Consider the following 27,097-nt stretch of genomic DNA (forward strand, 5'->3'; position numbering starts at 1 on the left):
CTCATTTGTGCTTTAAGTCATTTTTCACATGAGCCCATCAATATTTATTCTGACGGCTTATATGCAGCTGGAGTTAAAAAAAAAACATTGAAACTTCAGTTATTGGGTATACATCATCACAAGATTTATTCAGTTTGTTTCATTCCTACAAAGGATGGTGCCAATGTGAAAGCATCCATGTTTTATAGGTCACATATGGGCCCACACCGATCTTCCAGGGCCTCTGACATCATGTAATGATAAGATTGATAAATTGGTTGCTGTTTGTCAACAAATGCCTTTGTATGACTGTGCACAAGCTTCTTTGCATCATCAAAATGCTTCTAGCTTACATAAAAATTTAATATAACTAGAGAAAAAACTCGTCAAATTGTACATCACTACCTCTAGTGTGTTATACACACTCCATTTTACCATCTGGAGTAAATCCCCATGGATTAACAGAAAATAAATTATGGAAAATGGATGGAATTAACATTCCTCAATTTGGTAAACAATCTCATGTGCATGTAATTATAGATATTAATTCTAGATTTATCTTTGCTAGAGCCTGTGCAAAAGAAAATACTCAACATGTTATTTCTCATTGTTTACCTGCCTTTGCAGTATTAGGATGTCCTTTAGATTAAAGCTGATAATGCACCAGCTTATGTAAGCTCTTCTTTTCAACAATTTTGCCAAGAGTTTTGTGTTGACTCTAAAACAGATATTATTTATAACCCTCAAGGTCAAGCCATTGTAGAATGAGCTCATTTATCTATTAAGCTACAATTACAAAAACTAAAAGGGGGAGATAGGACTAGGACTCCCCAAAATAACATGAATCATGCTCTGTTTATTTTAAATTTTCTAAATTGTGACTCAGAAGGTCACACTGCAGCTGAGTGACACATGTCTTCCACAGCAACAGGCCTGTTAGGCCGAGTTTGGTGGGAGGACTTATAGACTGGTCAATGGAAAGCACCAGATCCAGTGATTATGTGGAGTAGAAGTCATGCTTGTATTTTACCAGAAGGTGCTTTTCATCCTATCTGGGTACCTGAATGCACCATCAGGCATGGAGAACATAGAACCAAGATTCAAACGACTGAAGATCAACCCAGAGATGCCTTTCCTCAAAAAGAATAAAACACAAAGGAAGAGAAGAAGAAATATGGCCACAAGAAACTGAATGAGTAGGAGCTGGGGATATAGCTCAGTTGGTAGAGTGCTTACCTTGTATGCACAAGGCCTAGCTTAAATACCTAGCACCAAAAAAAAAAAAAGAAAAGAAAAAGAAACCAAATTAGGAAGTTACCCTCATGGAAGGACCTGAGGAAATTGATGCTGCAGGCTGCAAAAATGATTCGACAATAAGAAAGAGTTAAATATCCAACAACAATGCTTGGTGCAATATTGGCTCTATTGAGCTGTTAGGTAAAACAGAATCAGAGAGAAAATTATTGGACCTATTTTACAGATCCACCTTTAGTGCACTCAGCAATGTTGCATGGAGAAGACATCCCAGTATTTACTAATGACTCATATATGATGGGAAGATTTACAGACACTTATATTACTCCCAACCCTGTGACTGGTTTTAATTATTCTGGCTCTAGGGCCCAATTATCTTTGTGTTGGTCCCACAATAAATATGCTGGCTGTGTCAGTGTCATTTGAGGAAAAGACAGCAACTGGGAGACCTAGACCAACTAATTGTACTGTTGTAGATATTAATTCTAGATTTATCTTTGCTAGAGCCAGTGCAAAAGAAAATACTCAACATGTTTTTTTCTCATTGTTTACCTGCCTTTTCAGTATTAGGATGTCCTTTAGATTAAAGCTGATAATGCACCAGCTTATGTAAGTTATTGGAGACTCAAAACCTTATATCAGATCAGTTACTAAAAAGTGATTTTCTCATAACAAACCAGTCATCCCAGCAGAACGTACATGAATTCTTTATTGTCCTAACCATTCTGCTATAGAAATTGGCACCTTTCCTAAGTGGATGGATTGTCTATGTTTCCATAGACATAAGGTGTCTAGAAATAGTGGGTATATTTTGGACTGGTCTCCTAAAATTGACAAAAGGCAGTTACACAAGGGTACTGCCATGACTCTTGGAGAATTTGTTAGCAACATCTTGACTTTCAGCCAAGTAGCATTCAGAAAGAAATCTGGTGCTTAATTGCTGCCTCAGAATTCTTACATTTTACAGACAAACCTTTACCAGAATTTGTAGGGAAAAACTGTAAGGAAGGTTCTTGTTATAGCTTACAGGCCTGTGTTCAATCTCCTTAAATTTAATTACTGGAAATGTAAAAGTTAAAAGAAAATATGCTAGATATCTTGTAACATGTCATAAATGTAATTTAACTAACTGTATCACCAGATATAACAGAGGGAAGGAAACACTGATACTTCATTAGCCCTCTTTTGTCTTATTGCCAGCTAATATTTCAGAGCAGTGGTATGCTGATTCCAGTTTTCAAATATTACAACAAATACATGCCCTAGCTAGCCAGACCTAAATGTGCATTTGAACTCCTAATAGTGGGAGTTGTTAACTTGGTTTTCTTTATGGCTTCAACAGTCACAGCTTTGGTGGCCATATCTCAAAACATTCAACATGCAAATTTTCTTAATAATTCAGCTCAGAACACTTCCAAGGCTCTTCATAATCAAATAAATATTGATGAAAGGATTGAGACTGAGCTAAATACCTTACAGGTTGCTGTCATAAATATTGGTAATGAATTTTCAGCTTTGAAATTCAAGGAAAGACTTAAATGTCACAGTAGCTATAAGTATGTGTGTATTACAGCTGCCAAATTCAATTCTTCCCAGTGGGATTTGGAGAAGGTTAAAAACCATTTGTTGGGTATTTTGGCAAAATAATAATAACAGCTTGGATCTTTTGGAACTCCATCATCATATTCAATATATACAAAAAAGTAAGATTGATTTTTCAGATCCTACTTCTTTAGCTGATCAAATACTTAAAGAATTGAATGGCTTTAACCCTGGAAACATTTTTAAACATTCTGCATGGATTAGACTCTGTGTCCTCTACTCTGTACCGGTGATCTACTGATCTCTTTTGGTGCGAATACCATGCTGTTTTTTGTTACTATTGCTCTGTAGTGTAGGTTAAGGTCTGGTATAGCGATGCCACCTGCCTCACTCTTCCTGCTAAGGATTGTTTTAGCTGTTCTACGTCTCTTATTTTTCCAAATGATTTTCATGATTGCTTTTTCTACTTCTATGAGGAATGTCATTGGGTTTTTGATCATAATTACATTAAATCTGTATAGTGCTTTTGGTAGTATGTTCATTTTGATAATATTAATTCTGCCTATCCAAGAGCAAGGTATATCTTTCCATCTTCTAAGGTCTTCTTTGATCTCTTTCTTTAGGGTTTTGTAGTTTTCATTGTATAGATCTTCTACCCCTTTCATTAAGTTGATTTCCACGTATTTTTTTTCAGGCTATTGTAAATGAGATAGTTTTCCTCATTTCCCTTTCTGAGGATTTGTCACTGGTATACAGAAATGCCTTTGATTTATGGGTGTTGATTTTATATCCTGCTAATTTGCTTAATTCTTTTACTAGTTCTAGAAGTTCATTCAGCTTTTTGGGTCTGTTGAATTTGGAATCATATCATCAGCCATGCTGCTAATTTAATTTCTTCTTTTACTGTACATATCCCTTTAATTTTTTTTTGTCTCTCTAATTGCTCTGGCCAGTGTTTCAAGAACTATGTTATATAGAAGTGGTGAAAGAGGGCATCCCTGTCTTGTTCCAGTTTTTAGAGGGAATGCCTTCAATTTTTTCCCAATTAGAATGCTGTTGGCCTGGGGCTTAGTGTAGATAGTCTTTACAATGTTGAGATATATTCCTGTAATCTCTAGTTTTTCCTAGCATTTTGAACATGTAGGGGTGCTGTATTTTGTCAAATACTTTTTTTGCTTCTATTGAGATGATCACATAATTCTTATCCTTGAGTGATGTGATGAATTACATTTATTGATTTCTGTATGTTGAACCAACCTTGCATCCCTGGGGTGACTCCCACTTGATCATGGTACACTATCTTTTTGATATATTTTTGCATTTAATTTGCCAGAATGTTATTGAGAATTTTTGCATCTATGTTCTTTAGAGATATTGGTCTGAAGTTTTCTTTCTTTGATGTGTCTTGGCCTGGTTTTGGAATCAGGGTGATATTGGCCTCAGAGAATGAGTTTGGATGTGCTCCTCTTTTTTATTTCCTAAAATAAATGGAAGAGTATTGCTATTAGTTCTTCTTTAAAGGTCTTTAAAGTTCAAAGTAGCAGGATATAAAATTAGTCTTCTTTAAATTCTTTCTTTAAAGTCCTTTTTTAAAAAAAAAAAACAAAAAAAAACAGGAGTGTAGAACTACAGAACTCTGCCTTGTATCCATCTGGTCCTGGGCTTTTCTTGGTCGGTAGGCTTCTGATACTCTCTTCTATTTCATCACTTGATATTGATTTTTTAAATTGTGTATTTCCTCCTGATTCAAACTGCGCAAATCGTATGACTTAAGAAATTTGTTGATGCCTTCAATATCTTCTATTTATTGGGTTATAAATTTTCAAAATAATTTCTATCTTCTGTATTTCTGCAGTATCTGTTGTGATATTACCTTTTTCATCACATTTGCTGTTAATTTGAGTTTTCTCTCTTCTTCTCTTACTTAGCATACCTAAGGGTCTGTCTGTTTTATTTATTTTTTCAAAGAACCAACTTTTGTTTAGTCAATTTTTTCAATTATTTCTTTTGTTTCAATTTCATTGATTTCACTTTTAATTTTAATTATTTCCTGCCATCTACTACTTTGGGTGTTGATTTGTTCTTCTTTTTCTAGGGCTTTGAGATGTAAAGTGAGGTCATTTATTTCTTGACTTTTTCTTCTTTTAAGGTATGAACTCCATGCAGTGTACTTTCTTTCTAGAATTGTTTTCATAGTGTCCCAGAGATTTCGATATTGCTGCAGTCCACCTGGGCAAAATAACTGGGAGGTGACAAGCAACTTGAAGGTTGAAGCGGGAACTGCTTTATTGTGGGTGAACTCAGCGGGAACTGAGCGGGAACTCAAGGTAGCGGGAACCTAAGGTAGCAAGAGCCGCTTTATTGCAGAAGAGCAGAGGTATATATACCTAAGTGATTACACACAGCTTGACTCAATTGGCATCATCTAGATACAGCAATCAGCCAATAAAGAATCCCCACCATCTAAATGGCTCGGCAGCATTGCCTCACAAACCATTCCTCCTGGCAAATTGCCAGGGGCCATCTTGACTTGATTTGCGGTCTCCAACATCTCCTCCCTTTTGTTTTATTAAACAACAAGTATGTGGTTTAGGGACTGTGCCTGTTTTAGGTTGTCCAATACTACCTATGGTCCTTACCCATCATTGGATGGTCTGACCTCAAATCGTCAGCCTCCTGGCTTAGGTTGGTACTATTGTAATTGGATCTTACCCGTCTTTGACTACCAGCCCAACATATTTAGCCATACTTGTGGATAACGACCATAGTGGTTTTTACACAAACACCATAAACAACCTGCCGAAGGAGGAGGATACAAAATGCCACAATTCCAAGCCAATGATGACTCCAAAAGAGAAACCCCTGAAAAAAACTGTACCACCGATGACACCGTCAGCAAAGAGTTGCAATTTGTTGTCTCAATAGATTCATAATGCATAGAAGTGATACACAATCCAGGTTGTACAGTTTGTGTGATAGCTATCAGAGAAGCTGCAACAGCAGCAGCAGAAACAGCAACAGCTCTGATGATAGTAGCTGTAATTCCAAAGTCTCATTTGGTTTTTCAGTAATACTGGAAATTCTTTTTTGTCTTCACTGGCATTGGGAATGAAGGTAGGAATCTGGTAATGATGGCTAAAGAAAATTGTGTAGCGTTCCAGCAAGCACTAAGAAAACAATTTTCTGAACAATTTACATTATCTTGAACAGAATTATTAAATATAATGAAAAGGAAAGGTGAAAGTATACAAATAGATCTGTTAACCTCCTTTTTTGTTCACTTATTAAAACAATACCCAATTTAAATTAAACTGTTTAAATCACATGAATAAAAAATATTTGGATCCATTTTTTCATGAGCACTCGTCATATATGATATATAAACATACGCACATACAGACATACAACACATAACACAAATGTGCACACATAACACAATATATACAACACATAACACAAATGTGACAATAATAAAGGCCTTGTAGCTTTTCACAGGTGAAATCTCCATTGCAATGCCCAAAAACTCCACAGTTGATCAAAAAATAGAACTGATCAGAAAAACATTAACCTAGGTCTGTATGAGCTCAAAAAATAAAATAGAAAAAAGCATCCTGGCTACCACCTGGGTTTGACTCTTCTTTTGATATCCCATCCTTTTTCTTGTAACTTGCATATGGGTTTGAAGGTATTCCCACAAGTAAGCCTCAAGGCATTTTACATTTGAAATAGGTCTTAATGGTGCTCATTATTCATTAGCCTCCAGGTGTGGGAGAACCATGGTTGCAGATGTAAGGATAGCTAAACTGGAGTTCTGGATATCAGCTGTTATGGATTTGAGCCAAATCATCTTCTTTTTGGTCCATAGAAATCGCTTCAGTTAGTCTCTCTAGAATCCAAATTGGCTGCTGTTCTCCCTGTGGAAACACACAAACAGACCCCCGACTCCAGACAATCACTGGGTCAGGACCTTTCCATTGTCCAGTTAGAATATCCTTCCAAAGTACCTTGGGCTTATGTACATTTTTTGGACACATGTGCCTTTCCACAGCACTAAGCCCTGATGAATCCGAATTTAAAAATTTTAAAGTAAAAAGGGTTATGTTAAGTTTCTCTTTGGGGGATTTATATCCCTTCTCAATTTCCTCTTTTTGTTGTAGTAAATACATTTTAATAGTTTGATGGGCTCTTTCAACTATGCCTTGTCCTTGTGGATTATACGGGATACCTTTTATATGATTAACGCCAAATGATGAGCAAAATTATTTAAAAGAAGTAGAAGTATAGCCAGGGCCATTATCTGTTTTTAATTGTTTTGGAATGCCCACACTGGCAAAATTTTGTAAACAATGAGATATAATATCTTTAGTTTTTTCTCCGGCATGAAGGGAGCCCATCAAATATCCGGAAGAAGTATCAACTGTAACATGCAAATATTTTAATTTTCCAAATTCTGGCAAATGTGTGACATCCATTTGCCATATAAGATTAGATATCAGGCCTCTAGGATTGATTCCAAGACTAACTTGTGGTAAAAAGATCACACAATTTTGACATTGTTTTATTTTATGTCTAGCTTGTTCCTTGGTTATTTTAAAATGCTTTTGTAAAGGATTAGCATTGACATGGAAGATTTGTGAAAATTTGCAGCTTCTTCTAGTGTTGAAAAAACATGTATGTCTTGTGTAGTTTTATCTGCTAAATCATTGCCCAAACTAAGGGCTCCAGGCAATCCTGTATGTGTCCTGATATATCCTATAAAGAATGGATCTTTTCTGTCCCAGATTAGACTTTGTATAGTGGAAAACAAAGAGAAAACAGTAGAGGAATGGGAAATCCTACCAGCAACTTCAAGGGAATTTATAGCATTAACTATATATTGACTTCCAGAAAATAAATTAAATACAGAATCTTTAAACATCACAAAAGCTTGTAATACTGCATTAAGCTCTACCTTTTGAGCTGATTGTTTGGGTACTAAAAATGTAAAAGCTTGATCAGGTGTAACTACTGCTGCTGTACCATTATTTGACCCATCAGTAAATATTATTGGAGCATTCATGATAGGTGTTTTTCTTGTCATTTTTGTAAAAACTACAGGATGCGAGGACCAAAAAGACAACAAAGGATTAGATGGTAAGTGGTTATCAAATGAACAAATAGATTTACACATGATTATTGCCCAAGTATTTAACTCATTAGTTAACTCATTAATTTGATCCATAGTATATGGAGTAATAATTTTATTAGGAGAAATTCCAAACACTCTCTTTGCTGCTTTTATTCCTTTAAATATTAATTGTCCTACAGCCTCAGGATACCTAGTAAGAATAGTGTTAGGAGAATAAGATAAATGTATCCATAATAATGGACCTTCTTGCCAAAATACTCCTGTAGGAATATTTTTAGTTGGTAATACAATAAATAACAGAGGCAAACTTATATCAATTCTATCCAAATGCATATTTTCCATATATGTTTCAATGAGTTTTAATATCATTCTTGCTTTAGGCGTTTACATGCAGGGTGAATTTGGATCTGATGGACCTTTCAGGATATCAAATAAAGGTCCCAACTCTCCTGTTGGTATGCCTGGATAAGGCCTTATCCAATTTATGTCTCCTAACAATATTTGAAAGTCGTTGAGGGTTTTAAGTTTATCTTCTCATATTTAAATTTTTGGTGGGCAGTCCATGGTCGAGGATAATAGAACTCCTAAATAATTAATTGGAAAATTTAATTGTACTTTATCTATTGCTATCTCTAGATTATAATTTTTTAATAAGGTTGTAAGTGTGGCATAACATTCTAGCAATATATTTTTATCTTTGTATGCTAACAATACATTGTCCATATCATGAAATACTTGTAGTTCAGGATTTTGATTTCTAAGTGGCTGGATTGCTTTGTCAACATAAATTTGACACATAGTAAAGGGCTATTAGCCATCCCTTGAGGGAGTACTTTCCATTCATATCTCTAATCAGGACCTTCATGATTCAGCGCAGGGACAGTAAATGCAAAACGTGGACTATCCTCAGGATGAATTGGAATGGAGAAAAAACAATCTTTAATATCTATAACTAAAACATACCAGGTTTTTGGCAAAGCAGACAATTGAGGAATCCCCAATTGAACAGGTCCCATGATAACCATCTTGTTATTAATAGCTCTTATATCTTGTAATAATCTTCATTTGCCAGATTTCTTTTTAATAACAAAAATGGGAGTATTATGGGGAGACACAGAAGGTTGTATATGTCCCTCCACTAATTGTTGATTGACCAGGTCATGGGCTGCTTGTATCTTTTCTTTAGTCAGGGGCCACTGAGGAACCCATACTGGCCTTTCTGATTTCCAAGTAATTTTTATTGTCTCAGTGACCCCTTCCGAAAATCCAAAACATGTCTATCTGTTTTTTGATCTATTTGTATTGGTGCCAATATACCTTGTCCTTATTCTCCTAATCCTTTTCCTTTCCTAAAACCTTATCTAGCCATAATAGTGGGCACATTTGGATTGATATGTGGAATGTTATTTGTTAATATTAATCCCAATTGACCTAGAACATCTCGTCCCCATAAATTTATAGGAAGATGATCCAATATACATGGCTGTATAGTTCCTTCACATCCTTCAGGATCCTTCCATTTTAATACCATCACACTTCAATGGGGATTAGTTGCCACTCCTAGGCCTCGAAGCATTTGAGTGGCTTGTTGTAAAGGCCAATCTTTTGTAAAGAAGACACAGAATAATTTTTCTTATGAAACAAGAATGAGTTTCCTTTGAGGAGCTCCACAAGGCTGGAGAGGAGGGGTAGGCAGGCAAAAAAAAAAAAAAAAAAGAATGACTCTTGAGAGTGGGAACTTTGGGTCTTGATGGCCAAGCCCAAGGCAATGAGGAAAGCCATCCTGACATGTTTGGATGGTTCTTGCTTGTCATATTCTGCGGAGGGGTCATGAGTTGCTTTCAAGAGGCAGGTGCCAAGGCCATGTTCAGAACCATGAGTGCATACTCAGCCATGGAAAGTCAGGGTTGTGCAGAGGAGCGTCAGCGGCCTGTGGGCTGGCAGTTGTCCTTGGAGAAGGCATTTGGAACAGCATCTACAGAAGCATCTCCACAGATCCTTCTCTCAGGCTTAGTACTGTGGTGCAGTAAGAAAGTGGCAGAAACTGAGAGTCCCAGGCAGCCTGAATGAGGAAAGTTCTGTGGAAAACATGTCCATATTCAATTATCTGCTCACCATTCATGAGAGTTTCCTGAGATCAATGATGTACTCAGATGACTTTCCTGGGGCACTTGTCTTAAATAAACTAAACCCCAAGACAGGAGTGTTAGCTCAGCCTCTCCCAATTCCTGATTCCTTTTTCCTTTCCTTACAATGAAAGTCAGAGGGAGAGCATCCCTGCAAGCAGCCCATCTAGAACTTCTCAACATTGCTCCAAATGGTAGAACCTTTCTGTCCATGGAGGCCCAGCAGTTGACTATTGGACTAGTCTAGGGGTGGTCTCCAAAGGGCACACCAAATCTCCTGACCCTCATTGCACCATTTCAGCTCATCCTCTCTGGAGCCCTTAGGACTCAGTGGATATCCACTGCCAACCCTTCACCTCCTCATCTCCTGCACACCCCCCAAACTTCTTGGGAGCTGGGACCCCACAGAAGTTTCCTGAGATCCTGAGGGTGCTGAAGGGTATAATCCTGGTTCTCTAGACCCACTGACTCTGCAGCTGGGCACAGGTGGGCTGCACTCCCCCTAGCCCTGCCCCCTCTGCAGCAGGCTTTTCTCCACCCTCCCCTGGGTACTTACAGTCAGAACTTCTGCTTCCTGTGGACGTAGAGGGCAGACACACTGACTCCTAGAAGGATCTTGGGGCCAAGGAACAGGCCTATGAGGTATGAAGCAAGAGTAGACTTCACTGCTCCTGAAAATCAAGGGAAAATGGGGAGCCGTTAGAAGGACTCCAATGCATTCTCAGGAGCCTGCACTTGCCCCAGGTGAGGTTACCTGGGCCCAAAAAAATTGTGAAGTTTTAGCATACATCCCCTATTCTGGCTTCCCTGGTCCAGCCTGGGGCAGAAGCCTGGTCAAGAGGCTCCTTATTCCCATTCACCCAGCCTCAGGTCCCAGAGTGTCCTCCTTGAGGGAAGGTGAAAACATGAGCTCCATGCACATTTCCCACCTGCCATGGAGATTCCTACTTGATCATCACCATCTCATGGAGAGCCATCACCATCTCCTCCTGTTATGGAAACGGAGGCCTGGGGAGTTTAGGGACAGTCATGGCTTAGAGGAATCCAAACTCAGAGAAGCTCTTCCCTGGAGTCCTATATACTGATAACTAAGATCATGTTCTCTGGACCAAAACAATGACCAGTGTCTTCATGCCAAGGAACTAGTTTTCAATGGGGCATGCACATGGAGGTGGGCCATTTCATGGTGCCAGAGGAGAGCAAGGCTTCTTGCTCAGTACCATGGGCAGGTGAATGACCCTGTGCGTCAGGACCTTGGGGAGCCTGCTAAGAAGGTGTAAGATGAACTAATAAAATTTCTGGCTGAAAACACTTTCATGGATCAAGAAAATGTTTCTCCTATGTGTGAGGGACCAAAATATCCAAAGATCAGACCATCCCTCCAGTGCTGTGTCACCTGAAGTCTTTCTGTTGGACACACAAAGCCATTTCCAAGGAAGCAGACCTGTGGAGTCTTTTCTTTGTCACTATGGACCATTTTTCCTCTAACAACAATGGAAATTTTTTTTGTAACTAAAGAAATGCTGCCAGGTCCATAAGAAGGAGTGGAGAGGCAGACCTGCGACCGACCGGTAGAACAGGCCTAGCGGCCCACCGACATGGTAGACATATCACCCCAATTGGAGGAGGGGCAGAGCAGAGCCACCACCCGTGCCTGCAAGGTAGGCAGAACTGCGACTCACTGGCAGAACAGGCCCAGCGGCCCACCAGCGTGGTACACACATCATCCCAATTGGAGGAAGGCCCCAGCTGCCGCCCACAAGGTAGGAAGACTGCGCATCCAGGAGAAGGGGCCCAGTGGCCCTCCAGCCTAGTTGAAAGATCACCCCAATTGGAGGAGGGGCACAGCCGCCGCCTGCGCCTACAAGGTAGGCAGACCTGCAACCTGGAGAACAGGCCCAGCGGCCCACCAGCGTGGTAGACAGATCACCCCTATTGGAGGAGGGGCCCAGCCATTGCCCACAAGGTAGGCAGACCACGCAACCCGGAGAAGAGGCCCAGTGGCCCGCCGGCATGATAGACAGATCACCCCAATTGGAGGAGGAGTACAGCCGCCGCCCGACCCTGCAAGGGAGATTTTGCAACTATACAAGAACAATATAAATATATAGGGAGAAAATTCAATAACACAACAGTTTCACCAAGCAGAAAGAAACGCGAGCAGTATGAAAAGACAAGGAAAGAAAGGACCACAAGCAATGCAGGTCAACTCAACTTTAGAAGAGGTAGTATCTGCAGCATATGGAATGTCAGATAAAGAACTCAGGATTTACATGCTTCAGATGATCTGGAGTCTCAAGGAAGACATTAGACAGCAAAATCAGACAATGAAAGATCACTTCGACATGAATTACATAAACAAATCCAAGAAGCAAAAGATCAACTATACAGGGAGATAGAGGTTACAAAAAACAAACAAACAGAAATCCTAGAAATTCAGGAAGCAATAAACCAAATTAAAAACTCAAATGAGAATACTACTAGCAGAGTAGAACACTTAGAAGATAGAACATCAGACAATGAAGACAAAGTATTCCAACTGGAAAAGAATATAGACAGCTCAGTGAGACTGTTAAGAAACCATGAGCAGAACATCCAAGAATATGGGATAACATAAAGAGACCAAACTTAAGAGTCATTGGGATACAGGAAGGTATAGAGGTCCAAACCAAAGGAATGAGCAATCTGTTCAACGAAATAATATGAGAAAACTTCCCAGACTTGAAGAATGAGACAGAATCCCAAATCCTTGAAGCCTACAGGTCGCCGAATGTGCAAAATCATAAGAGATCCACGCCTAGACACATTATAATGAAGATGCCCAATATACAGAATAAGGAGAGAATTTTAAAAGCTACAAGAGAAAGGAAGCAGATTACATTTAGGGGTAAGCCAATCAGGATAACAGCTGATCTTTCAACACAGACTCTGAAAGCTAGAAGATCCTGGAACACCATATTACAAACGCTGAAAGAAAATGGGTTCCAACCAAGAATTGTGTATCCAGTGAAATTAAGCTTCAGGATGGAAGATGAAATTAAAACCTTCCACGATAAACAAAAGTTAAAAGAATTTGCAGCTAGAAAACCATCTCTTCAAAACATCCTTGGCAAAACATTACAGGAAGAGGAAATGGAAAATAACAATGAAAACCAACAGTGGGAGGTAGTACAGTAAAGGGAAAAAATAATCAAAGAGGAAAAACAAACCATGTTAAGTAAGATAAATAAACAAATTGGCTGGAAAAACAATCCATATCTCAATAATAACCCTAAATGTTAATGGCTTAAACACACCAATTAAGAGACACAGGCTAGTAGAATGGATCAAAAAAAAAAAAAGATCCAACAATATGCTGCCTACAGGAGAAGCATTTGATAGGAAAAGACATACATAGACTGAAGGTGAAAGGTTGGGGAAAATCATATCACTCATATGGACTTCGGAAACAAGCAGGAGTGTCCATACTCATATCAAATAAAATAGATTTCAAGCCAAAGTTAATCAAAAGAGATAAAGAGGGACACTACATACTGCTCAAGGGAACCATACACCAACAAGACATAACAATCATAAATACATATGCCCCAAACAATGGTGCAGCTATGTTCATCAAACAAACTCTTCTCAAGTTCAAGAGTCTAATAGACCACCATACAATAATTATGGGAGACTTCAACACACCTCTATCACCACTGGACAGATCTTCCAAACAAAAGTTGAATAAAGAAACTATAGAACTAAATAATACAATTAATAACCTAGACTTAATTGACATATATAGAATATACCACCCAATATCAAGCAGTTACACTTTTTTCTCAGCAGCACATGGATCCTTCTCAAAAATAGATCATATATTATGTCACAGGGCAACTCTTAGACATTATAAAGGAGTAGAGATAATACCATGCATCTTATCTGATCATAATGGAATGAAACTGGAAATCAATGATAAAAGAAGGAAGGAAAAATCATGCATCACTTGGAGAATGAACAATAGGTTACTGAATGATCAATGGGTTATAGAAGACATCAAGGAGGAAATTTAAAAATTCTTAGAGATAAATGAAAACACAGACAAAACATATCGGAATCTATGGGACACAATGAAAGCAGTTCTAAGAGGAAAATTCATTGCCTGGAGTTCATTCCTTAAAAAAAGAAAAAACCAACAAATAAATGATCTCACACTTCATCTCAAAATCCTAGAAAAAGAAGAGCAAAACAAGAGCAAAAGAAGTAGAAGGCAAGAAATAATTAAAATCAGAGCTGAAATTAATGAAATCAAAACAAAAGAAACAATTGAAAAAATTGACAAAACTAAAAGTTGGTTCTTGGAAAAAATAAATAAGATCGACAGACCCTTAGCCATGCTAATGAAGAGAAGAAGAGAGAGAACTCAAATTACTAGCATAAGGGATGAAAAAGGCAATAGCACAACAGACACTTCAGAAATACAGAAGATAATTAGAAATTATTTTGAATCCTTATACTCCAACAAAATAGAAAATAGTGAAGGCATTGATAAATTTCTTAAGTCATATGATCTGCCCAGATTGAGTCAGGAGGATATAGACAACCTAAACAGACCAATATCAATTGAGGAAATAGAAGAAGCCATCAAAACACTACCAACTAAGAAAAGCCCAAGACCAGATGGGTATACAGCAGAGTTTTACAAAACCTTTAAAGAAGAATTACTACCAATACTTTTCAGGCTATTTCAGGAAATAGAAAAAGAGGGAGAACTTCCAAATTCATTCTAAGAGGCCAACATCACCCTGATTCCTAAACCAGACAAAGACACTTCAAAGAAAGAAAACTACAGACCAATATCTCTAATGAACCTAGATGCAAAAATCCTCAATAAAATTCTGGCGAATCGGATACAAAAACATATCAAAAAAATTGTGCACCATGATCAAGTAGGATTCATCCCTGGGATGCAAGGCTGGTTCAATATACAGAAATCAATAAATGTTATTCACCACATCAATAGACTTAAAGATAAGAACCCTATGATCATCTCGATAGATGCAGAAAAAGCATTCGACAAAGTACAGCATCCCTTTATGTTCAAAACTCTAGAAAAACTAGGGATAACAGGAACATACCTCAATATTGTAAAAGCTATCTATGCTAAGCCTCAGGCTAGCATCATTCTGAACGGAGAAAAATTGAAGGCATTCCCTCTAAAATCTGGAACAAGACAGGGATGCCCTCTCTCACCACTTCCGTTCAACATAGTTCTTGAAACACTGGCCAGAGCAATTAGACAGATGAAAGAAATTAAAGGCATAAAAATAGGAAAAGAAGAACTTAAATTATCACTATTTGCAGCTGACATGATTCTATACCTAGCAGACCCAAAAGGGTCTACAAAGAAACTATTAGAGCTAATAAATGAATTCAGCAAAGTGGCAGGATATAAAATCAACACGCATAAATCAAAGGCATTCCTGTATATCAGTGACAAATCTTCTTAAATGGAAATTAGGGCAACCACTCCATTCACAATATCCTCAAAAAAAATAAAATACTTGGGAATCTACCTAACAAAAGAGGTGAAAGACTTATACAATGAGAACTACAGAACCCTAAAGAGAGAAATAGAAGAAGATCTTAGAAGATGGAAAAATATACCCTGTTCATGGATAGGCAGAACTAACATCATCAAAATGGTGATATTACCAAAAGTTCTCTATAGGTTTAATGCAATGCCAATCAAAATCCCAATGGCATTTCTTGTAGAAATAGATAAAGCAATCATGAAATTCATATTGAAAAATAAAAGACCCAGAATAGCAAAAACAACTCTAAGCAGGAAGTGTGAATCAGGCGGTATAGCGATACCAGATCTCAAACTATACTACAGAGCAATAGTAACAAAAACAGCATGGTACTGGCACCAAAACAGGCGGGTGGACCAATGGTACAGAACAGAGGACACAGAAACCAATCCACAAAATTACAACTATCTTATATTTGATAAAGTGGCTAAAAGCATGCAATGGAGGAAGGATAGCATCTTCAACAAATGGTGCTGGGAAAACTGGAAATCCATATGCAACAAAATGAAACTGAATCCCTTTCTCTCGCCATGCACAAAAGTTAACTCAAAATGGATCAAGGAGCTTGATATCAAATCAGCGACATGGCGTCTGATAGAAGAAAAAGTTGACTACGATCTACATACTGTGGGGTCGGGCTCCAAATTCCTCAATAGGACACCCATAGCACAAGAGTTAATAACTAGAATCAACAAATGGGACTTACTCAAACTAAAAAGTTTTTTCTCAGCAAAAGAAACAATAAGAGAGGTAAATAGGGAGCCTACATCCTGGGAACAAATCTTTACTCCTCACACTTCAGATAGAGCCCTAATATCCAGAGTATACAAAGAACTCAAAAAATTAGACAATAAGAAAACAAATAACCCAATCAACAAATGGGCAAGGACCTGAACAGATGCTTCTCAGAGGAGGACATACAATCAATCAACAAGTACATGAAAAAATGCTCACCATCTCTAGCAGTCAGAGAAATGCAAATTAAAACCACCCTAAGATACCATCTCACTCCAGTGAGATTGGCAGCCATTATGAAGTCAAACAACAACAAATGCTGGCGAGGATGTGGGGAAAAGGGTACACTTGTACATTGCTGGTGGGACTGCAAATTGGTGCAGCCAATTTGGAAAGCAGTATGGAGATTTCTTGGAAAGGTAGGAATGGAACCACCATTTGACCCAGCTATTCCCCTTCTTGGTCTATTTCCTAAAGACCTAAAAAGAGCATACTACAGGACACTGCTACATCGATGTTCATAGCAGCACAATTCACAATAGCAAGACTGTGGAACCAACCTAGATGCCCTTCAATAGACGAATGGATAAAAAAAATGTGGCATTTATACACAATGGAGTATTACTCTGCATTAAAAAATGACAAAATCATGGAATTTGCAGGGAAATGGATGGCATTAGAGCAGATTATGCTAAGTGAAGCTAGCCAATCCCTAAAAAACAAATGCCAAATGTCTTCTTTGATATAAGGAGAGTAACTAAGAACAGAGTAGGGAGGAAGAGCATGAGAAGAAGATTAACATTAAACAGTGATGAGAGGTGGGAGGGAAAGGAAGAGAGAAGGGAAATTGCATGGAAATGGAAGTAGACCCTCATGGTTATACAAAATTACATACAAGAGGAAATGAGGGGAAAGGGAAAAAAACAAGGGGGAGAAATGTATTACAGTAGATGGGGTAGAGAGAGAAGATGGGAGGGGAGGGGAGGGGGGATAGTAGAGGATAGGAAAGGCAGCAGAATACAACAGACACTAGTATGGCAATATGTAAATCAGTGGATGTGTAACCAATGTGATTCTGCAATCTGTATACGGGGTAAAAATGGGAGTTCATAACCCACTTGAATCAAAGTGTGAAATATGATTTGTCAAGAACTATGTAATGTTTTGAACAACCAACAATAAAAATTAAAAAAAAAATAAATCTCAGTGGCAGAGCAGCAAGGGCCATATTCAAAGCATAAAGTGGATAACTGTTAACATTTCATCTAAGACTCTTTCAGACTTTCAGAGAATCAGCTAAAGTCACCCAGCCACTTTGCTTTATTCTTTTAGGTGACCTAGAATAAACCTGGATCATTATAATATTGAATTGTGCATGCCCACCATCCTAACCTTAGGAACTTGGGCTCTATGACCTTGAGCTGAGCAATGTACACTTTAAGTTGACCATACTCAGGAATGTGTCCTCCCCTAAATTGCTTTCCTGTATGAATATGGATAAGCTCCCCAAATAAAATCCCCACACTTCTATTCCTTGGGGAGAGCCTTGCTTTGGAAATAAACCCCATTTCTCTCTTTACCTTTCTCCACTCTTTTATCTTTTGGTTGTGCTTTTTGGCTTTGTACCCACCAAAAACTGCTGGGTGTGGTGGTGCACACCTGTAATCCCAGAGGGTTGGGAGGCTGAGGCAGGAGAATTGCAAGTTCAAAGCCAGACTCGGCAATTTAGTGAGGCCCTCAGCAGCTCAGCAAGACCCTGTCTCAAAATAAAAATAATATAAAAAGGGCTGGAGATGTGGCTCAGTGATTAAGCACCTCTGGGTTCAATTCCTGGTACCCCCCCAAAAAAAAAGCATACCCACTGTGTTCAATAATAAAGTCATTTAATGATGAGCTATGATTTGAGAAAATTATCAGTATGTGATTTCATCATTGTGTAAACATCATAGAATAAATATACTCACACACACACACACACAAAAAAATAACCCAATTAACAAAAAAAAAAAAAGAAGGAGTGGACACTGCTACCCTGCTGGGGGCCATGGTTCTCAGCTGAGTGACTGCTCTGGGACTCCCCCTCAGTGGAGGAGAGCTGCACTGCCTGCCCCCTCCTCCCTCTAGAAGGCACCAGCATCAGAGCCTGGCTGAGCAGGGAGTGGAAGGCCCCGCTCCTCTCCTCCAGTGACAGTAGCTCTGGGGTTCCTCTGGCTTCTGTGGGGGCAGCTGAGATGCTGCTTCTTCTCTCCTCAGGTGGGAGGGACCCTGATGTGTGTGCTGAGAACATTCCAGGAAGCTCCTTGATCCCCTGTGTCCATCACACAGGGCACTTCCTATGGAAAGCCAGCTCCAGGAGAGGTCTGGGAATCAGACTCTACACTGTGAGTTTGAACCTGGGACTCATCAGCTGGCTGGTAACATGGCCCCAGTGCTGGAGGTCAGTGACACCTGGGCAGGCACTGGTCTGTGTTGAGGTGCCCTTGTTCACTCTTTCACCAGAAATAAAGTGGTTTAACCTCAAGAAGGGAGTTCTCTTGGCATCTGGTGCTTGAACATAAGTTAGGAAATGGTTGCTATTAGGCTCTAGCATTGGAGGGCTATTTCTGGGCATCAGTCCCTCTGGGGAATGACAATGAGAAGCTAAACGTGAGAAGCTAAAGCTGACCACAGTCACAGCAGGATGGCTGCCAATTAACTCTGCTGCAAAGACATCCAGTGCCATCTTCTGCGTCCCATCCCAACAAAAATGCTTCTCCTGCATCATGTAATCCTCGCTGCCTCCCAGAAAGGAGAAGTGCTGTGGTTCCAGAGAGAATCTGGGATGCTCACAGGCACATGTCCCATGGGCTGGCCCTCAGGATGCAGTTTTCATGCTGGTGTCCAGGTGTGTCACAGGAAGCTGAGAGAGTCTTAGATCAATAACTGAAGCCTCCTCCCACAGAAGCAATAAAAGAAGATCCATATGAAACCCAAGCAAGCAGAATAAGGGAAATAATAAAGAAAAGAGTCAAAATTCAATAAAATGGAACACAGAGAAGTAATAGAGAAGATCATTGAAACACAAAGTTGATAACTTTAAAAGATCAATAAAATTGAAAATGCTCTTACACTGATGATGATGATGATGATGATGATGATGATGAGAGAAAGGACACACCAACATCAAGACTAAACAGGGTGCTGGGTGTATTTGTAGAAATTCTGCAGATTTTAGACTGAAATCTGCAGTTATAAAGTTGACATTATTCACAAAATAGACTAAAACTGCTTCAAGAAGCTCAAGGTACCCCAATGCAGCCAAAATGAAATCTAGCACATGAATGGTCTTTAACTGCTAAGGAAAGACATCATTTTTAAATCTTGGAGAAAGGTTTCCTAATGCCCAGGTGGTTTTGTAAGGAGATTGTACCATGCACTGAAGGATGAATTAAAACCAATGTTGGTGCAGAGAAAAGAGCAATAAAAAGAATTTTGAAAAATTAGAATACATACTCCAATTATTTTTTATGATTAGAGAAAACTATCATTATTTTTATTAACTGCAACAAAGCTGTTGGATTTGTAGAAGAATGTCCTTCATCATTCGACCTTTCCAGCTGCGGACTCCACTGGCACTGGTGTGCATTTCTGGCAAAGTGATTGATTAGTGGATGGGATTAGGTAGCCTCCATGTATCTCCTACCATGAGGGAAATTGTCTCTTACTTATAATCATTACTCTTCCTGCAAGAAGGGACAAGGATAAATCAGTGGCCCAGTGTTGACCCAGCACATGAAGCCCATGGTAGGGCATGCTGGGAGGAACCTGGACCTTGAAAGAGTCTGTAGGAGTCCAGACATGCTCCTGTGCTTACACAGGGAAATAGGGCACATGGGGCTACAGAATGGGGTCTCCAGAATGCTGTGGATCTTTGGGACAATATTTATGGGAGAAGGAACATTTTTTAATTAGCAAAAATTTGCTCTATAGCTGCTGTTGGCCCTGACCCCACTGACTTAGATTTGCCTAAAGTGGTTTAGATAGTTTCCACAAGCCAGGGAAGGAAGCCATCAGCAACACTCCCATCGCTCTCCAGGGCTGTCCTAGTTTCCGTTTCTGTAAACTCCTAACACACAGGTAGTTGGAGCATCAAAGGAGAATATACACAAGCAGAAATTTACATGTTGTGATGAGGGTTTGAGGATCCTCACTTCAGTAGGTCTGTGACCACAAATCAGGAGGAAATTGACCCCTGTGGAGACCACTCAATGTTACTTAGGGGCCTGCTCCAAACCGTCTCCACCTCCTCAGGGAGTCCTTTCCAGATTTCACCTAGTAGGTACCAGCATTTGTCGAGTGAGGCTACAGATGTGTAGGAAAATTCCAATATTGAATGAAGGCTGGAGAGACTCTGAGGAAAAAGAACAAAGCAACTGATAGGTGGATAGACAAAAGGCAGGACAGTAGGACAGGACAGTCCCCCTCCCTCTCTTTCTTCTTTAATGTCTGCTTATGTCAGAAGATCCATGGAGAGATGGACCAAACTCCTGACAGTGGAGACTCTAGAGGTAAGGAGTGGGGGATGGAGGGGAATTTAAGGTTATAATACATACTTATAGACTTGTGAATTATTCTGTAATGGATAGGAATACTAAATTTATGACTAAAAAATTAACACAAAAAGATACAAGACAGAAAAGACCCATTCACCTGGTGTGGAGACCCCCCAGGTAGATATGTTTTTCATTTTGGTCCTGGAGGTTGAACCCAGTGGTGCTGATCCACACAACCACCTCCCCAGCCCTTTTTAATATTGATTTAGAGACAGGGCCTGAGGGGTTGCTCAGGGCCTCACTAAGTTGCAGGTGCTGACCTGGAATTTACCTCCCTCTTGCCTCAGCCTTCTGAGCTGCTCAGATTAGACACTGACCCTCGCCAGAGAAGTGTCTGTACCCTGCTCCTTCTGGGGGGAGTTAAAATAATTAGCCTTCAGGAAGTGGCTGGCTGCGTACCACCTGGCAGGCGACCACCACGTCCCCACTCTGCACACAGGAGTTCACCAGGAGCCCACTAATGTGGTTACAGGTCGTGTCCTTGTTCTCTGACGACTGAGGCAGTTTCCATCTTGGTCATGTGTCCATTCTCCAGTCAGGTCACTTGAAGCTCAGGAGGTAGAACTACTTTCCCTGGCAGGTGATAGTTACCTGGTTCCATCACTGTGTGTTTTGGGGGGACCCTCAATGTGGGTGGAAAGAGAGAAACAGAAAGAGGGCCATGAGGATATGACAAGTGTCAGGTGAAGAAGGCAAGTGGCAGGTGCCAGGACAGGCCCATCCCCCATCCTGCCTTCCTCCTTCGTGTCCCTGTTTGAAGGCCCCATGAGATGTGTGCCCAACCCAACAGAGGAGACCCTCAGAGTGTGGGTGTGGGGAGCTAAGACGCTGCTGTTCCCAGGCTCTGGGTGCCCTGGGGGAAGGAGGGGTCACTGCTCTCACATCACAACACACAGAGTCAGGATGAAGTATAAAAGCATTTGGTCAGCTGGAATTGAGGCCTCACCAGGGGTGTTGTCCAGGCCTTGCTCCCTGGGGCCAGCAAAGACCTGCAGGGTGTAGCTCCTGGTGGTGGCTGACTGCCCATCATGCTCTACCTGGCAGGTGAACGTCACGTCCTCCCTGTGCACAGAGGAGTTGACCAGCAGCCACTCGTCAGGTTGAAGGTCCCGTCCTTGTTCTCTGAGCGGGTCGAGCCTGTTTCTGTCCTGGACACATTTCCATTCTCCACCCAGGTCAGCTGTAGGCTCCGGGGGTAGAAGTGCTTCACCTGGCAGGTGACGTTCACAAGGTTCCATGCCATGGTGGGCAGTGGGGTGACCTCCAGGGTGGGTGGAACTGAAACAGCACAGGGAGATGCTGTGACCCTATGGCACAGACAGCTGAGCTCCTCCCAGCAGGGCAGGGGCCTCCCTCGGGACAGGGACAAGTGTGAAGCAGGGGCTCAGACACTGAGGGTTTGCACGGGAGTGAATCACTGACCACAGGGCCTGCCACCCACAGGTGCCAAGGGACCAGCAGCTCCCCTGAGGGTAAGTGAGTGAGGCTGACAGGCTGCCTGCAGGAAGTGAGCAAATAGATGAAACCTCCCTGCACGTCAAGGCTCGGCTCTGGGAGGTGCTCAGCAGTGGTAGTTGCTGATGTTCAATGAAATGAAGCCACCAGCACATGCTGGCCACAGGTCAGGAGTCCATATGTGATGGCAGGTAACAACACTGCTGACAACTAGAGCCTAAGCCACTGAGTTCCTGGAGCAAAGGCCCCTGGGGAGAAGCAGGCTGGGTGGGCAGTGTGGGCTGAGGTGGGGAGCAGGGTTCTGTACCTCGGACAGTGTCAGACAAGTTGGCAGTCCCACGAAGAGGGCTCCCCTGTAGGGTGACGTGGGCCACCTCACAGATGACTTGAGAGTGGACGTCTCCAGGGGCCAGGGTCACCTGGGCTGTGCTGGTCACATTGAAGGACACACTTTCTCCCGTGGGGTGCACGCTGGTCTGGGTGTGTGAGAGCTCATTCCCATTTTTGAACCACTTGAGGGTGATGTTCCAGGGGGAGAAGCCATGGGACTGGCAGGTGAAGCTCACCGTCTGCCCAGATGTGGCCCTGGTCCCAGGACCTGACACCATGGGGGCAGAAGGTCTGGCTGTGAAGGGGATTGACAGACAAGTGAGATGATTAGGAGACCCCTTCTGACCACAGCAACTGATGATGTTAGGAATCGTCCCTGACGTTATTTTTGGTATTATTATTTTCTGTGCTGGGAATTGGCCCCAGGTACCTGCTAAGCACATGCTCTGTCACTGGGCTACACCCAAAATGACAAGACAAGATATTTTAATGCTCCTAATAAAGTGCTCTGGGTGCTGACCTGATCCCTGTGTGGTGTCTCTACCCTCATGTCCCTGGGCAAAAGACAGCAAGTCCAGGTGCTGCTCCAGGCCTGAGGTCAGAACCTTCCTCTCAGCACCAGGCACTGCTACCAACCTGGGCCCAGGGAGAACCCCACAGCCCCGTCTCACTCTTTCTTAACAACCGTGTCCTGCTGGCCTGCCTAATAATGCTTGACACCAAGGGGAGTCGTATTTAGAAACAAATACAGGGGACAAATAGTACCAGGACACTAAAATGAACATAGAAGCCAGCTCTCCATGCTGATAAACATTCCTCATCTGTGGAGTGGGGTGGTTGGCAAGTCTCTTCCCAGGCCACACTGAGCACAGGTGGCTTTGGGTCACACAGAGCTGCCCCTGGAATCTCAGCAAATGGTCGGTTATGTTGCCCAGAGACTGGGGAGGCTGAGGCTGGAGGATTGTAATTTAAATCAGACTGAGAAACATATGAGAACCTTCCTCAAAATAAAAAATAAAAAGGGCTGAGGAATGTAGCTCAGATGTAAAATGCCCCTGGTTTCAATCCTTTTCAAAGCAAAACCAAAGCAAAAAAACAAGCCCAGGTCCCTCCTTATAACAGGCTTTGTTCTGTGCAGGGCTGGTTCTCAGGTGGTTCTGATATCAGCTGTCAAGATAGCCTTAGGCCTGAACCTAAGCAACTCCATTTTAAAAACTCCAGTTTGAAACCTGCAGTCTCACCAGGCACACCCAACAGAGCCCTCCAGGATGGCCTCAAACAAGTTACTTTCCCTCACCCTGATAAACAGAGTGAAGCCCCTGGTAGGCTGTGCTCACCTTATAAGAGGGAAAAGTGAGAAGATAAGGGTGGAGACCACCAGACCAGATGTTTCTGACCCCAGGGTAAATGTCACTGAGAAATCCGGTGGTAGCCAATAAGAATTGAAAGGGGGGTCAAAAGCCCCAAATTTAGTATCAATGATAGAGCAAATGAACAGGGATTCAGCAGCCGAAACAAGGATGCACTCGAGCTGGAGAGCCTGATGAGGACCTGACATCCCTTCACTTGTCATCCTTCCTGAGCCTCTGCATGTTCCTCACCGCTCTCAAACTCTAAGGCCTCTTCTGGACCTTGGTGAGAGAAGCAGCTCCTCCCTACAACGCCCTCCTCAAACGGTCATCCATTCCCCACCAGGAAAAGCCTGCCTTGGTTCCCAACCTGATCACCGCCTTCTGAGTGAGTGTGCATCTGCTGGACGTGAAGCCTAAGGCTTGAGACTTTTGAACTTAGGATGCAGAGGGAATGTCTGTCATTAGCCTGTCAAGATTAACTGTGTTTGCAGTGCTTAGAATTAATCTAGAATTATTTGCTGTGAACTGATTATGTCTCTTGTAGTGCCTAGCATTAAGGACTGTCGTTTTCGTGATTAAGAACCTATAGAGTGAAATTGTATTGAGTAATATGAGTGAATAAAGCATTGAAAGGGGCAGAAACACGGGACCATTCTTTATTTCTCCCCTTGACTGCATACAGCACAATTTTGCCCCCTCATGACATCGGCCGACTTGTTCCTCTTTCCACAAACATGTCATGGGCCTCACCTGGGCCAAGACCTGGATGTGAGAGGGAGAGGATGAAGGGGTGCTTTCTGAATGTGGGCTTCCCTGGGTCACTTGGCATTGGAGTCACAGGTCACTGAACAGGGATGAGTTCATAACTGATGGCTAATTACAAGAGATGCAGACCCAGGCCCCTGAGCAGGTCCTGAGGGCCCTCAGGTGAGAGCATCAGGAGGCTGCTTGCCTGTGGATGGGTCCTCAGACAGGTCCCTTGGTGTCTCCAGATTGCTCATCACCACCCAGCACCTTCTACAGCGGTCACCAGGCAGCAAATATCATGAAGGTTTGTATCAGCAAATGTTGAGCTCCCTGCCTGACATGCACACAACCCAGAGGGCACAGTATGCAGGGTGTCACTGAAGAAGTGGAGTCACCCAGACTACCTTCCCCATGAGGAGGTGCTAGTGAGAGCCCATTATGGGACAATGCTCAGAGAAGTACATGGCCAGCCAAGGGCTCCAGGCTGGGGGAGAGGGAAGAGATCAGACTGCTGTCATCCACATGGAGGATAATGCAACCTGCAAGAGGAGCTTAAAGGCAAGGCACAGTGCTGGCATGCAGTAGGAGCCTAATAAATGACACCTGTGGCTGTATCCTCACTCCTTCTGAAAGCACACATTCATTCTTTAGAAGCCAGAGGAGCAACAAATGCAGTGGGGACCCCAGGAAAAGCTCCATCCTGTTCCTGCAGTCCCCAAGAGGCTGCATGACAGGAGGAGCAGACACCACAGGATGACGGGGCTCCACCTATTTCCCTGCCCCCCCCCAGGGACTGAGAGTCTACCCAGGGCCTCAGGGGGGCTCAGCAGGAACCAGCACTGAGCTGCACCCCCCCACCCTCTCCCTGTGTTCTTAAGAGTCCCCACAGGAAACAAGGTGACAAAGGTCTTCTCACATGAACAGCATCACAGGGGTTTCATCCAGAGAAACTGTTTTCATAGAGTGTGGCTCAGTGAAGGGACAAGGGACAGATGCCTCAGTGACATTTTGAGACATCAAGGCACAGAGCTCTGTGTGCTGAAGAGCCAGGGCTCCTTGGTTTCAGCTCCTGTTCAGAGGCAACGTGTGTCAGATGTGGGCTCTGGGGTGACCCTGGATCTAGGGGGCTCCATTGGGAGACCCTGCCACAGGCCCCAGGGAGCTGAGCCCAGCACTTGCTGTTCAGCAGCATCCACACCCGAGAAGGCTCCCGTGCTCTCCTTCATTGAAGAGGAAAGAACCCCAGCTTTCCTTCCGTGTCTTCAGGACATCTCCTCAGGAGTCGACAGCCCTGGCCATGTGTCAGAAACTTCTGGAGTAAGTGGAAACTTCAGAAGCCCAGACCCTCCTCAGACCTTTTAAAGCAACATTTGTAGGTGAAGCCTGGGTCTGGGAGTTTTTGTGTTCAGTTTCCCCCATGATTCCTATGCACAGCCAGTGGGGAGCCCCCGACCCCACCCACCATGACAACAAGAGCATCAATAACATCTCCCCAGGAAGAAGGCTTTTCCCCTTATTGAAACAACAGAGCAGCTCTGTGTGTCCTACTGGGGCATCTCCCCATGGAGAGAGATGTGGCTGACACTCAGGAGAGGTTCCCCACTCACTGTGGCTTCAGGGTGTGAATGTGAGTGTCTTCCTGAACTGTGGGAGAGGGAGGAGGAGGAGAGACGCTGCTCCCTGCCCAGTGGGTCAGGTCAGGTCTGTATTGAGCCCCTCCTGTGCCCTGGCTCCTCTGTGGGGACAGTGTCTATCCCCAGGGCAGCAGGAGCCTGGGCTGGAGTCAGGTTGGGCTCTGTCCCCTCCTGGCATTAATGTGCTGTGTGAGAGAGGGCCTGCCTGGGCCTCCAGCTCCCCAGGTCAACAGGGGTGGGCACAGGTGTGAAGGTCCATGTGTGCGGACCACCTCAGCCTCATGGCTTGGGAAGAACATGCAGGGACTCTCGCAGAAAACAGAAAAAAAGAGCACCTGTTCTTCCTGAACCTGGAACTCCTGTGTCACCCACATGGAGAACACTCTCTGGGTGAGTGACCCAGCTCTGCTCCTGCCCAGCAGGGCCTGTGAGGGCTGGTCCCTGGGACACAGGGATGTCCAGGCAGACCCAGGGCAAAGGCCCAACCTCTTGGCAGCTCCTCCCCAGGGCCCCAGGTCTACAGGGAACCCAAGCCTGTCAGAATCCTCTCAGGTGCTGTTCCAGGAGGGGAAGGAAGGAAAGCATGCCCTGCCCCCTCCCTGCTCTGGAGGGCCAGGTCCTCAGGGAGGGACAGGAACAGTAGCTTGTTG

General features: G+C 42.5%; 1 pseudogene; it reads right to left on the minus strand.

Moving 5' to 3' along the window:
• Window positions 1-21,357: 21,357 nt before the first annotated feature.
• On the minus strand, window positions 21,358-23,306 carry LOC124100901 (signal-regulatory protein beta-1-like; annotated as a pseudogene).
• Between the last annotated feature and the right edge of the window lie 3,791 nt (window positions 23,307-27,097).

This window comes from Marmota monax, unplaced genomic scaffold, assembly GCF_021218885.2.
Source record: "Marmota monax isolate L192 unplaced genomic scaffold, Marmota_monax_Labrador192_F-V1.1 WCK01_AAM20220418_F8-fsc01677, whole genome shotgun sequence".
Classification (NCBI taxonomy): Eukaryota; Metazoa; Chordata; class Mammalia; order Rodentia; family Sciuridae; genus Marmota; species Marmota monax.